This window comes from Glycine soja, chromosome 17 (assembly GCF_004193775.1).
Source record: "Glycine soja cultivar W05 chromosome 17, ASM419377v2, whole genome shotgun sequence".
Classification (NCBI taxonomy): domain Eukaryota; kingdom Viridiplantae; phylum Streptophyta; class Magnoliopsida; order Fabales; family Fabaceae; genus Glycine; species Glycine soja.
The window spans coordinates 11242767-11258376 of NC_041018.1; the positions used below are offsets into that span (position 1 = coordinate 11242767).

Sequence of the window (15610 nt, forward strand, 5' to 3'; positions counted from 1 at the left end):
AAAAAAACAGTAAATTGTGTGATAAAATAAATGGTGATAAAAAATATTGAATAAATTATTATTAAAACTAATTAATGTATAAATAATATTACTTTTTTTTCATAACTTTTGCTCATTAAGCAGTTAATAATACATGAATTGATACTAATTAATCTAGCTTTAGCTAGCTAACTGATATCTCAAACATTACAACTTGAGAAGAATAAAAAAAAAAAAAATACTATAATGGTATATAGAATAATAACCACTAATGCACATAATCCACTAGCTTCCATTCATAAAAACTTACTAGACATCAAACCGGAGGAAGAAATCAGTCCTAAAAAATCTATGTGATTGATATAATGAAACAAAATGCTATCAATATATATTATAATATCTTGCGTTTACTTCTTCCCATGCTATCTTTCTTGATTCTTCCAATTTACCAATAGTTGAAGAAATTTCATGACCTACACGTATTATAGAAATAATATTAATTCTAACCAAGAAGAATCAAACAAAATAATTGCATAGCCAAGAATGCATATATAACTATGTTGAGATTTGAACCTCATTGGGGTCTCGAAGAGAGTAGAAGGCATTGCTTTCTTTCCTAACTGATGAAACCAAAATTCCATAACCTCGATTGCTCTCTCGCAACATCTATATATAGTTAACATAGTTCAATGTATAATATATTTCTCTTGGATTCTAAAAAAAGTTCAATGCAATCGTCAAAGTTTGTAGCATAATAATTAACCTATCCGATTAAAGAAAAAACCGAAAATTCTATTTTACGCAGCTTAAATTGAATACCTTGAATGCATCTTCATCAGTTTTGTCATCTCCGATGTAAATGGGAAGTACATCATTCCTATCAGCTAACCCTGCACAAAACCATTTTGCATGTTCAGCAATATCATGATTAAACACCTTTGTCATACTTGGTATGTAATAAGAGACAGAAGAGAGGTTCTTACCTAGAGATTCAAGTAAAAATTCAACAGCTTTTCCTTTATTCCAATCAATCACAGGACGAACTTCTAAAACCTACCACACCAAAACATAGGGAAGAGATATTTATGATGTAGCTAATTGAATTACACAATGGAGTGCTTGAACAAACTTGAATATCGAGTTACTAAAGTTATAAATTAGTAACTATCATAAAATGTTTAAAAATTATGCTAAGAACAAAGTGTCTATTTTCCAATTAAGAATGCTCGTCATACATACCTTTCGTCCATGAGTTGAACGTAAAAGAGGGTAATCTTTCAAGACATCATGGACACGTTGTCCAATCGTTGTCCAATTCTGCAGTTCATTAAGTAAAAAAAAAAAAGATTATGAAATGATTGAGGTGAAAAAAAGATATCAACTCTTCATGGTTGATGCAACCAACACTTACATTCTCTTCTACATTACGGTAATGCACAGAAACACAAAACTTGTGATTTTCAACTTTTGCTCCTTGTATATCTTTAGTAATCTCTACGAGGATTCTAAAAATCTGCATGAAATCGTCCCATCATTAGTTTCTTTTTAATTATAGAGAAAAAGGTGAATGTTTCTCGCTTAATATGAGACAGAGATAGAGAGAGAATTTGCACCTCATCAATCATAGATAGAAATTCTCTTGCAGGTTGAAAGAGAGTTGTTTCCTTTCCCTAGACACATTTAAATTGAGTCATAGTGAACTTCTGAATTAGTTCTTTGATATTTATCGGTATGTAAAACAGTGACAAGAAATATAAAATTGATCTAAGGATGAAAAAAAAATGAAAGAGAGAGAGGTTGCTGATTTAAATCTCCTCGCTAATTAACAAAACTAACAACGAAACATTTGCTGATTAAAAAAGGTGGCAACTTGCTTCATTATTATTACACACCGGATGGTCATTAGACTTGACACAATTTGGGTGATTTTTGGACAAAGTCTCACTAACAGGGCCAATAATGTCCATCCCATGACTACCAGCGTAGTAGAGTTCTGTTAGTTTAACTAAATCAAAAACCTGAAAAATGAAGTAACCATGGCTTTATGACTTAGTAAATCTGATAAAAAAAAAATAATTAATATTTACTATTTAACTCAATAAATGATGTAAAACTAATGATCATCCTAGATACCTTGTCACGGCTTCTTCCACTGATGATTGCTGTGGGGAAATGTTTTGCCACACTTCTCACAGTTGAACGCATCTAAACATGTTTTGAGAAAGAACAAAAATAAAAATGGAAGATAGTATTTACACTATGAACTAAAGAAGAATTGACTAAATTTAACTAATATAAGATATATAATATGACAATCCAGTATGTATTACTTACAGATTCAGACATAAAGGCACAATTCGGATCATCTACTATTGGTGAAAGTGTGCCATCATAATCTAGAAACATTGCAATCTTCTTATCCATTGCAAGGTCAATGATTTCCTCAAAAGAGTCTAGTGCTGACGGATATTCAAGCTGGTAAAAAGAAACAAATAAATGACATTCTAGAAAGAAAAAAACTTTTAAGATGAGATGTGTCAATGCAAAGTTTTAAAAAATGATTTGGAACCATGATTTCGGTCACAACACCAAACTTTTTCCTTGTTTTTGACCGTACTGTAATAGTAACTGGATCAACCATATTTATCCACACTTTTCCATAATATCAAGTAATGCAACAAAACTACAACTACAATCACAAATAAATTAAGCAACCAACAAATATTGAATGATGAAATGAAATTAAATAGCAACTTTACCATCCATGAACAATAGTCTTCAAAGTCATCGTCAATTGAAGCAACCTGATTACTGAACCCTTTAATTAGCTTCTTCCTAGGAGGCGAAGAAGCCTTCATGGCATCTAACCAACCATTGGACCTTACATCATCCACATTCCCAGTACTTTTCCTTGAATTGCTTCTTGAGCCCTTCCCAGGTGAGGGTGGTGAATCTTGTTCAGAATAAGCTTGCAAACTTGAATGCATTCGAAGTCTTGATTTGTTGATAGGAATCAGATAAGTAAGAATAGTATAAATATGTGAGTTATTTGAGCTTATCTTCAAATGATAAAGAACTTTTTTTTCTCACTAATGAAAATATATATATATCAAATTTTTTATTGTTTATAAAAATATTCGGTAACAAAAGAAAATAAAATACTCCCTCCATTCTTATTTATAAGACATAATTTTAAATAAAAAAATATTTTTTTAATAAAACTGCATTGATTATTTTGTATTAATTTTTTTTCTAATTATTCTGAATTGACTTTTTCTCTCTCCTATAAAGATTTGAAAAGATGAATATGTTTAAGTTAAAGATAAATTTTAAAGATTATATAATTATAAATAAATTTAATTTTATATAATTAAAGACAAAAATAATATTATATTAACAATTGGCATAAAGGTCTGTAGCATAGTGCATTTTATGAGTAATATGTTTATATGTTTATGTGCAGTGTGTGGCATGTAATTCTAACTTAAAACTTAAACGATGGACCTACCCGAGCTTAGAATGGAGATAAAATAGTAATTTTCAGCCAATTTTGTAATTGCAGATCCAATGCAGACCTTTACATTCCAATATATATAAAACGATAAATTAATATTCATGATCATACAAAAAGAATCCTTCAATGACTAGATACTTCAATGGCCAACGTGAAAAAAATTAAGGACATAACCAAACTCCAATACCTCTCCTATAAAAAAAAATAAAACAAAGGAGAGTATAAAAAAGAGAAAGAAAGAGATAAATAGAAAATTTGTTAGGCCACCATCAAATTTGCCTGTTTTTTAGGGTACATATCAAATTTGCTTTACAGATGCTATTGTTACTACACAGTTGGCAGCCATCCGGCCTAGATTAAAGGTCAATTTTGACATAGTTTTGGGGTTGCAATAATTATTATCGTGTGAAAAACTTTGACCTAAATCTGGCATGAAAACCATCCATTAATAGCCTTGTGCTTTTCCTTTCCCACATTTATTTTAATAAACTAAATGCTTGTTTTCGAAAATTCAACATCTTTTATAATTATTAAAAAAAAACTAAACTGCAACATCTTTTTCTAACTTTTCTTAATAGACAGGCTAATATGGTAGATGAGAAATATTTCGCTATTAACACATGGGTCGTCAAATCATTGCCTAATTACTATGCAATATGAATTTTCAATCAAATGTAAAATTTTGATTCGTATATGTAAGGTTTGAATGTCATAAATGACCAAAATAATAATAAAAAAATGAAAAATGAATGGCCGGTAGCAAAAGAGAAAACAAATCAAAACAAGGCAAAATGCAAGAATTCTTGGCTGAATTTTTTCATGTCCTTTTGGCCCAAAATGCCCCACTATTTTATTTCATCCTGGCATTTTGCACATATAAGACAAAATGCAAATCAAAACAGTTTCAGATAGAGAAAAAAATGATAAAAGCTGATTGGAAACAGAAGAGGAAAAAAAATCATGGTTTGATCAATGATTCATCGGCATATAAGGCCATTATCAGAATACGCATCAGGTGAATTGAATTCATAATTGATTTCGGAACACGTTTCACACAATGACATCATGAATTTGGATCATTTCACGATAAGCGGGGAGAGAAGATCGAGAACATACCAGATTTTTCAGTTACAACTTTTTTTCAGCGGTGCATAAATCGCATATGGAGCTTGAAACACAACGAACATGAAGGGGATGAAATTTGAGAGACCCAGAAGGCTAGAATGAAATTACAAAATGTAAAAAAATCACCTTGAATGAAATTAGAAAACAAAGAAAACGAGAAATGGGAGGAGCTAATTAAGGACAAGAAACAAGGGGAGGCTTTAGCTATTTATAAGTTTGAGAATATAAGGAGGCTTTCCTATCAAGTTGGTTTCATTTACGTTATGATGTTACCATTATTCACGGCTTGCATAATATTTAATTCCTGATTTACTTTCGATCACACCTATTTTAAATTGAATATTTTTTTCTTCTAATTAATTGTAATTAAGTGTATAAATAAAATAAAAAGTTAATATAGTTTTTATTTAATTTAAATTATTATTTTAATCCATATATTATACAAGATAAATATTTTTTAGATAATTAAATTTATAATAAATTATTTTAAATATATATAGTATTAAAATTGAAATTTATAATTAATAAATATCTTTATATCTTTAATTTATATTAAACTTTAATAACTTTTTGAAAAGATTGTCAATAATTTAAAAATAAATTCATTTGATCATAAACTGTTTAAAAAGAATATATATTACTTTATTTTAAAAAACTATTACTTTAACATTAATTATTATATAACACGTGGAATTGTGTGCGAGTTATTTTAAATTTTTTGACATTCTATCATACATTTGAATATAAAAAGATGTGATATAAATAATGGGAGAAGTAGAATATTATAGTATCATAGTAATCAATTATAATTATATATAAAAAAGGAAATTAAGATTATTTTAGAATTTTTTAAAATTGTGATAACTATATATTATTTTGAATTTATTAGAATAATTATAATTAATATTTTTCCCTTTGACCATTATTTACATGCCTCATTGTTGATTGTTCTATAAATGTTCACAAATATTAATGACAAAAATAAATTATGAGTAAGTTTATACCTTAATTTTATTTTTCTTTTTTAATTACTTTTTCATCTCATTGATTATTTTCTTACCAGATACTTCTACTTTTCTTTTAAATTTCTTCTTCGACCACATATCGCAATATGCTTCATTGTTATACTATTTTCTAATCTCATGATTTTTCAGAGTTTGATAAAGATAAAACATCAATGGCAGAAACAAAGAAAAAGTGTGGATAAATCTATATTATTTACTAAATTTTGTAAACCTTTTGTTTTTTAAATGGTGTTATATTAGTTCAGTCTTTCATATGTAACTTAATTAGGATCTTTTAATTTTTTTACTTTTATTTTATAGAGAGTATTGATTTATTTCTTTTAAAACATTTGAAAAAGATACGATCTTATCATTTTTTTTTATTAGTTTGATTTGCTTTATATGTTTTTTGATTTGTTTCTTTTAATTATGAGTTAGTATAAAAGTGTTGATCATCATGTATTGATCGATGTTGTAGCTAAAAAATCTAATATATAAAGAAACTCGGTAATCATAATTAAATAATTAATCCCTAAATTTCAACATGTATAATACTAAAATTTTAGAATTACCTTAATAAGCATATGACATTTGATTCATTTAGTGTTTATGATTGAGGAGAGAAACTATTTATATTCCATGATACCTTAATTTCTGTGAGGTCTCAATGAGAAAACTATACATGCAAAAAAGAATAGAAATAAAGGTATGTCATAAGCTCACTTACAAATCATAGTAATTAGTCCACACAAGGTCTGGCACATCAACATTACAAAAAATTCTCTATTATAATAAAAAATATTAATGATCAAATTAAATAATTGAGACTAATAACGACACTATGTTCTAACTTTTTGACATCTAATTAATTTGAGTTTTTAGAGAAAACTAATAACATTAATTATGATTGTCCAATTGATAAAATAATCCAACAATTGTTTAATGTGAATGACAATGTGATGAAAGGTAAAGGTGAAACCTTTTTTTATATGTATCAAATGAAAAATAATGAAATATATAATGAGACTGAGTTTCAAATAAAAGTGATAATTTGAAAATTTATAAATTATAATAGATTGTTGAAATGATTTAATTAATTAGAGAAATTTGCTTGATGTCGTAATTTTTAAAATAACAAAGAATATTTATGTAAAGAGTAGCTAACAATACTTTCATTAAACTATGTAGATAAAATTATACTAAGTAATTTATTAAAGATTAAAAAAATGTTGATATAATGCGCTATTTGATATTTTGATATTACTAACAATAAAGGAACAATAATTTGAGAACAATTTTAGGCATTCAAGAGGTAAAGAAACTAAAATAAACAAATAACAAAATTGAAAAATAAATCAAAGAGAGAAAATTACATCACATAATTAAAGGAGTTTAATGAAGGTCATATTCTCATCAAATTGCCAACAAACTTTCCAAAATTAAGAAACCACAATTTAATATCAAATCATTATATCATGCTAATAGGGATAATCAAAATTGAAAATCACTTTAACCATGTCGCCAAATTTAATACACCAACTTTTGGAAGGAAAGGACAAGGATGAAAATAGAACAGAACCCATAAGGAAAAGAAAACAAATGAAAGAGAAGAGAAGAGAAAATGAATTGTGCAAATTATACACTAGAAGAAAACTGTCATATCCAAAAGAAATTTACTCAATATTTGAGAAAAGTTGAAACCCAAGTCTTTAATTGCAAAAGCTTAATCAAAACAGACGTGAAAGAGAAGAGAAAATGAATTGTGCAAATTATACCTTAAGTCGTTGACACTGAGGAGGAAAAGAAGAATAGAGGTCGCCGATGTTGCAATTAGGGCTTTGAACTTTCGAACCAGAGAAAAACAAACTTGCAATTAGGGTTTCGTAAAGAAATTGTGAGTAATCGAGTAAAAAGGAACATTTTATGCATACCAAAGAGAAGAAACGACAAAGTGTTTTAAGTTTTAAGCATTATTATCTGTTATCAAATATTTCTTTTATCATAACCGGTTATCAAATATACATCCAGGCATATCCAAAAATTAAATAACCAAACTTTAACTTAACCAATAAATTAGTTAACACTTATAAATATTTTTAATTAACCAATTATTATGAAATTGGTTATATACATCTATGGTTAATTTTTTTTATAACAAGTTAATTTGAACGCCCCTACTCTTGGACAACATGTGAGATGTGGGGGCTTGTCTTTTAGTAATACAGCATCGAGCATACACCATAGTAAAGTTGTCCCAATTATGGGTCAACCTTTGGGGGAGAGACTAAAAGCTTCCACCTTAAAGTCTTAGGGAAAATTCTGTAGACTATAACATCTAGAGCTCGAATAATATCTTAATTAGGAAAAAAGCATTCAAGTGCTATCTAGAATCTTTCCCTCCTGTACGTATGGCTCTACGGAAACAATGTGCTTAACAAAAGGATGTTGGAAGGGGATCCAGATTCAACGAGGCAGGTGTGGTATAAAGAACCACCTTTAGATTGGTAATGCAAGAAGAGGCTTAGACGTGTGTTACTGGGGAACTACAACATTGTATTAAGGTTCCTCGTAATGAGAAAATCTTGATAATAAGCACCTGATTTGAAGACAATGTATGTTCTAACTACCTTATACATTGCTCCAAATTGTTTATTTATGTGGGAGGAAATGGCTTACGATGTTGGCTCAACCTTGTTATATATGTTCCAAAAGCTAATAAATGAGTTCACCTTTAGCACCAGTTGTGACAACATCATTATTTACAATGTCCTCGAAAGACAGTTGCAGTACTAGTGATGAGAAGGGGATAGGAGAACATGAAGGTAGTGGGGGTGAGTACACTTCCTCCATCTGACCATTTGGAGTAGCCTTATCTCGGGTAGTTTGATGTCACATACTATCCATGTTGAAGGAGAGAAATGGATTAACCAAATTTCAACAAATGATGCCAATGTAGAATTTGATATAAGAATACTTTCTCAAAGTTCCTAAGTCACTGGAGTAGGAAAATCAAGACCAAGTTAAACCCTTCGTTGGCTTGTATTTATGAATATGTAACCATCCTTAAGTGTGAGTCGGCCTCTCTAAGGAGAGTATTTTCCACGTTATTATGGAATGCATTAGAGCTCTTAAAAAACTAACAGCTAACATTTTACTGATAAAAAAATACTCTAAGGAAGATTGATGTAAAATATTAAATAAGGAGAGATATCGTGTATAATTCAAAAAAAATATTAAAGAATATTAATATTTTTTTTTTGCAATCATGTTATCGGTATTAAATATTTATTAATTTTATTGATAATTAATTTTTATAAAAAAATCTAATTAATTATCTTTAATGAAATTTTTTTTCTTTCAATTATTATTTTTTTCATCCATAAAATTTAAATCTGACATCTAACTTAAAGAACTAAATCTACTACCACTTAACATCTTAATAGAAAATATCAATACAATTTGCTCTTATAAATATTACGTGACTCCAAAATTAGTTCTACTCACTATTTTTCTCAAATATCCCCTTGCGGGCCCTATATATCCAAACGTGGTTTATTCTCATCATTACCAAAATCATGCAAATCATAGGAATAAATTAGGGTCAAAAGCACTAAACTCATTCAATTACTTACCCTTAATAATTATGCATATCAGCCTTTAACATCACTTGATACTACATATCACACCTTTAAAAACTTGTAAATTGTAATCGTCATCATACTCTCGTTCTTCATGTTCGAAATCCTCATATCCTTATAACTACTGTCAGCATATATATGTGCAGCATTAGTCTCATGTAACTGTGAGGTGGGTCTTGATACTTTATGGCCCATCACAAAACAGGGCCTTTTTTACAAGCATGAGAAAATATATTCCATAAAAATATAGACACCCCAAATCACTTAAATTAAGTAATATATTTTATGAAAAAATAAGGTATCCACTTTAAAACAGTTTTATATTATTATTTAATTATAACTTATCATGTAGGGTAAGTTTGTTAATTTTTATGCATGATAATTATCATGTTATATCAAAGGTGATTCGTAATTAAATAATAGTGTAAAATTACAATATCAGTGAATAATCATTAAATTTCATATTTTATAACATACAAATATTTTCTCTACTCATAAGTACATACAAATATATAATAATACACGCGAATAAACATTTAATTTTTTTTGTAAAAATTGAAATTTTGTTTGCATTAATGCTTGAAAAAAAATTAAAATTTAAGAATTAAATGATTTTTAGAAAGCCAACAAAATAAAGTTGTTGTTAAAAAAATGAATTTGTTATACTCCTAACACTATAGTTATCTTTTTTTTTTTTACCCCTTTAATCATGGACACAGGACGGTCACACCAAAAGGGCCGGCCCGACTAATTATTGTTCAAGGGCAAGTTGTATAGCTTCAACAAAGAGATGTATGCTATCATCATCTTCAATCCATTTTTTTTTTAACTATTTGAATAGATCGATTGGTTTCATCTTCCATTAGCACAGTAACACCCTCTCGTTACCAAGTTACCTCCACTTCCATCTTCAACTTAATTAGACTCACAGTCTAGCCTCAACCTAACATGCACTTCTCTATCCATGTCCGTAATAAAAACATAAGTAATCAGTGTCAATTCTATCCATTTAAAATCCTCCCAGTGTTCCATGATATAGAATCTTTTGTTGAAATTTCCTCTGTCTATTATTTTGAAAAAGAAAAAAAAAATCACGGTGAATGTGTATGCCTAACAACCGCAAAAAGAAGAATCGCTTGTGAGCACAAAAAAATTCCCAACAAATCTGTTGACTTCTTCAATGATGCTCGATATAGAAAAGATAAATGCTTATGGTAGCTGTTTTCAAACAGCAAAAAGAAGACTAGCCATGGTCCTTACTGTCCCTATTTCATAACACTTAAATTGCAGAGATGCATGCTATCATTATTCCCTACGGTCCCAACTATATTACACCCGTGATAAAAAAAATCATCGTAAACTATAAAAAAATTATAAATTACAGAAAAATACTTTTTTTTATCTTTGAAAAACAAAAAAAAAATATTTTTTTTATAGAAACAAAGTTCAAACTTTTCTTATTTTATTATGATGAAAAACATATTTTTATCTTTTTTATAATTTTTGGAAATAAAATTCAGATACTAAGGATTTATAATAAGTTAATGCTCAACTAAGTATTAACTGAGCTAGAGTCTGGTAGAAATTAATTACATATTCTAAATGAGCAATTGATGCTCCTTTAAATTGTTTTGGAATCCAGAACTGCAATCTTGCATTGAATTTTTGGGAAGATCTTGCCTATGATTATTATATCCTGCATTAATTACATCATTAGGGTCCTTTGGGAAATAAGCAGGATAAGCTCTTTTATAATATGGTCCAACACTTGTCGAATGATGAGTTGAGATCAATGGATAGCATAGCCACGAGTGGGTGAGTAGTAGTAGAAGGTTTTGAGTAAGTAAAGCGTTTTAGCTGGGCACCAATATCATTTGCTATGTTATATTTTGTCAACAACCAGTGATGCTTTGCTTTGGTGGTAGGCCTAAACATCTCTTTCAAAATCTTGTGTCTGTGTTTGTACATGGACATTTATGCAGGCAAACATGGAATCAAAGTCTTGGGGCCAGCCACACCCACATTGAAATCTATCAAATTGTTGTAGATGAAGAAAATTCCCAAGCTAGGACAAGTTGCACAATTTTTTTTTCATTCATAATTATTCTCTGAAAGCTACATTTATATCCCCATCTTTTTTTTTCTTTTTTCTTTTAAAGGAGAATGCAATTAACTTACCTTGAATATTATAAGTTACACTTTTTATATATTTCTTTTTTTGATTTGGTTTTCGCATATTTCTTTCGATTTCACTTTTCACTCATCATCACATAACATATATTTCACCCAGACAATCATGTGAGATGCAAGTCACGATTTGTTGATTTTGGCTTCTTCAAGAGAAGACATTACAACTAACCTCATATAGTTGGATAATAATTGACGACAGAAAAATAGTTGGATAATAATTAAAACCTAACTTTAACTAATAAAAAGCTAGTGGAAGTCAAGAAAGAGAGTCGTTTTTTTTTTTGTGTTTTAATTTTTAAAATATGAAGAGAAGGGAAGAGAAATGGGGTCAGTACAAATCTTCGGTAGTTTGGTTGCAGTCAAATAGAAAAATTATAATAAAAAATGTGAGACTCATGTAAAAAAAAGTTTTTCATTGTTTTGTGAAGAAAGAAAGATGAAGAACTTTTGTTTTTTACTTCACTAATCAATTGTCTCGCACATAATCAATTTTGAAACATGATTTTGAATATTTTTCATTGATTTAATATATAAAATTTATCTCATTAGATTCACTTACATAAAAATTAATAAAATCTTACTTTCAAATAAAAAAGTGTAAAAAGTAAATTTCACATGCAAGTAAAAAATAATACAATATTATATATTTTTCAGTCTTTCAGTTATTTGTTAGACGTACTTTTGGCGTAATTTTTGTCATATTTATTACCCATTTTTTGTTTGAATATTATTTGGATTATATAGTTTCTGTACAGTTGAGTTTAATAAGAAAAGTTTCATATTTAAAAAAAAATAACACTGTTTTGAATTTAAAAGTTAGAGCACCTCAATAAAAAAATTTAAAGATGAAAGAACCAAAATAAGTTTTAGCAAAAAATGAAAGAAAAAAAAAACATATATTTTAGCCAAAATTTAGCGAGATAAAAAAATAAATTTTAAAAAAAAATCGTTGCTTTCAGAATCTGCCACTACATACTCCGCAGAGGCCAACACTGCCTTTGAATATTTGTTTGTTGGCTTATTTGTAGTGCAGGAAGGCCTCAATGGGGACTCACATATCAATCAACATTTAGTGTGTATTTGGATTTAAATTAGAAATGTGATATGCGTGATTTTATATAAATCTAACCGATAAAAATAAGTTGAAACTAATAAGAGTGATAATATTTGTATAAATATATGTTTGTCTTAAACATACAGTTTGTAACTTTCTTTTCAATCACACAATTTTATCACTTGAGCGCGCGGTTTTGAAATTTGAACCACTCCCAAATTGTGCCATCAGCTAATTCACCAAGTACTGGCTAGGTCACGTTCACTTTTAAGTTTTTGTTTGTTTTAAACTTGAAATTAATTTTTATATTATGACCTATTACTCTTAACAAAATTCGCAATTTAATTTATTTATTAGTAGAAATTAAATATAATATTTTTACGATTCAACGAACAAGTTAAGAATTGCAGCTTTAGTAAGAGCATCTCCAATGGAAGTGTTTTTATAATTTTTTAGACTAAGCAACGATTTCTTATGAATTCTTCTGCATTGGAGCACAGTGATGTAGCAAAGTGGGTTCTTTCATTTGCTAAGAATAGTTTCTTTTATAAAAAACTCTAATATTTGAATTTTTTGTGGTTTCTTACGATTTCTTGCATTAAAATAAAATTTTACATGAGTTTCTTAATATGACGTTACGAAAACCATAAAAACCATAAAAAATGATGCAGGAAAAAAAATGATTAAGAAACTCATATGCATGAGATACTCTAAGGTTTTTGACGTTATCAAACCATATTACTAACCTAAAACTTCAAACCAAACTAAAAAGCTGCGGAGTCGGCATGATGGGAATCTGAAAGTCTGATATTGACGTTGCGTGGAAGTAAATAGATGGGAAGAGAAAGGACCACAAACTATGTGGAAGGTCTTCCAAGAATATTCCCCAAATTTACTTACCATGAGAACTATTAGTTCCACAGTTCACACACACACAAAAAAAACCTAGATTTGTTTCTGCTCTGCCCTCTATTTTTTTCTATCAGCCAAATTTGATTTGGGGAGGTCGTCCCATGTCTTAGGTTGAACAAGATTTTAAATTCGTGATTTGATTAAATTATATATTTTTTATATTTATATTTTGTATTATAAAAAATATGTACATTGGTAAAATTATTTTTTAAAATATTTAGTAGCATATTCAATATAATTGTATTAAGAAAGATAATTAATTATATTCTTAATTGAAGAGATATTGTCTTAAAAAATATTAAGGCTAATGAAATTTATTTTGATTTGTTTTCTTTTATCAATAATAGTTATGTGATATATATATATATATATATATATATATATATATATATATATATATATGTGTGTGTGTGTAAAATGTATAAACTAATAAATATATCATACATATAATTATTTATTGTAATTGAATTTTGTTATTATGAATATTATGTTTATATGTAATTGAATTTTGGGTTTATAATTAATAATTTTAAATATTTTTATTGTAAAAACTAAAATTTAATTTTTAAATAATATTTTAATTATTTTAAAGATATTGATTTTAATTAAGTAATATTGTTAAAGTTTTGAATTCGTTAACCATTGCATTAGGAGCTGTGACAGTTGTCCAGGATTGAAGTGATGAGTGACGAGAAGATCTGAATCCTACAAAAAATGGATGCAAACCAAGTAATCAGCTTGCCGCCACTCTGCCCCGAAACTACTCTAACCGTGCCACGTGAGAACCTGACACTGAGTGAAGGACGACAGTTGAATCAAAATTTCAAGAAATTCTTATGTATTTCAATTGTCAATATTTTGGTCTTTGAATTTGTAATAATCTATGTAATTAGAGAGTTAATTTCTGTCATTTGTTATCAATTAACTCTCACGACCTCAATAAGATCATGAGGAATCAGAGTGAAGAACAAATAGAAGTATATATTTGAGCAAGCTATATATAATCTCACCATTTTAGATGATCTCATACAAATTATGTAACTTTCATATTCTTTGTATTAATAGAATTTTGTATCTGTGCTTGAATTCTACTGTTGCTCAGCCACTTCATCTTAGACACCTCTATTTTGAATTCTACTGCAATATCCATGTTTAGTTCTACTATTTTCCCTCTGGCTCCTCCTCATCTCCCTTCCTTAATTTCTCTTTTGATATGTTCATCCTCCCAAACTTAGGGTATGTTGAAATGTAGCTTCACAGTTCCTATATAGATTATTAGATTTGATCCAGTTGTTTTTCCAACGTTGCTGGATTATGCACCCCTCCGAACTTTACAAACCTATACCTCTGTCTCCATTTGTTTTCCGTTTATGGTGCTATAAAAACCTCTCATACTCTCAATACTTTCCATAAGTCTAGCAAACCATAACTCTCCAAGAAGTTTGTGAAGAAGAAGCTAGTTATGTCTTCCCAAAATCATTGAGAAAAATTAGTTAAAATTAATTTATATTTTTAGTTCTTTATACACAGAATTTTTTCTCTCTCTCTTATATTCCAGTCCAGAGATAATACCTAATTCATGAAGATTAAGAAAATTAATTAATTTAATTAATACCATCATAAATTTAAAATATTATTTTTTTTATTAATATACAAAATAGATATTTATTTTGTACCACTCAAATTTATAATTTCATAATAAATAAATATTTTAAATATATAAATAATTTCATAATTAAAATTCGTAATACATAAATATTTTTAAACAAAAATTATGTTTTAGATTTATGATAAATAACTTATATTGTAATATATTGTTATTATTAATTATTGATATTTTTTTAAAAAAATATTCAAATTAAAGTAAGAAATAAAGATTTTGAAAATGATAGATTAAAACAAATAAGAAGTTAGGTTAAATCGTTTAGTTGATATTAAAATCATAAGATCATAATTGAAATGTTTGTATAGGCGGAAAAAAATTATTTAATACTTTATTAAGTAAATTAAATTTAATATATAATTAAATAAAATATATTTAATATATATTTTAAAAATATAAGTTAATACTGACTATAAAATTACTTAATTACAAAATGTCTAATTTATCTAAAATATGGTGCACGTACTCATTCAATAATACTTAAATATTCAATAGCTATAATAATTTGTTTCAAGAATGAATATAGAATCA

General features: G+C 27.9%; 1 pseudogene; it reads right to left on the reverse strand.

Annotated features, from left to right (window-relative positions):
* Positions 1-386: 386 nt before the first annotated feature.
* LOC114393568 lies at positions 387-5557 on the reverse strand (annotated as a pseudogene).
* Positions 5558-15610: the final 10053 nt, after the last annotated feature.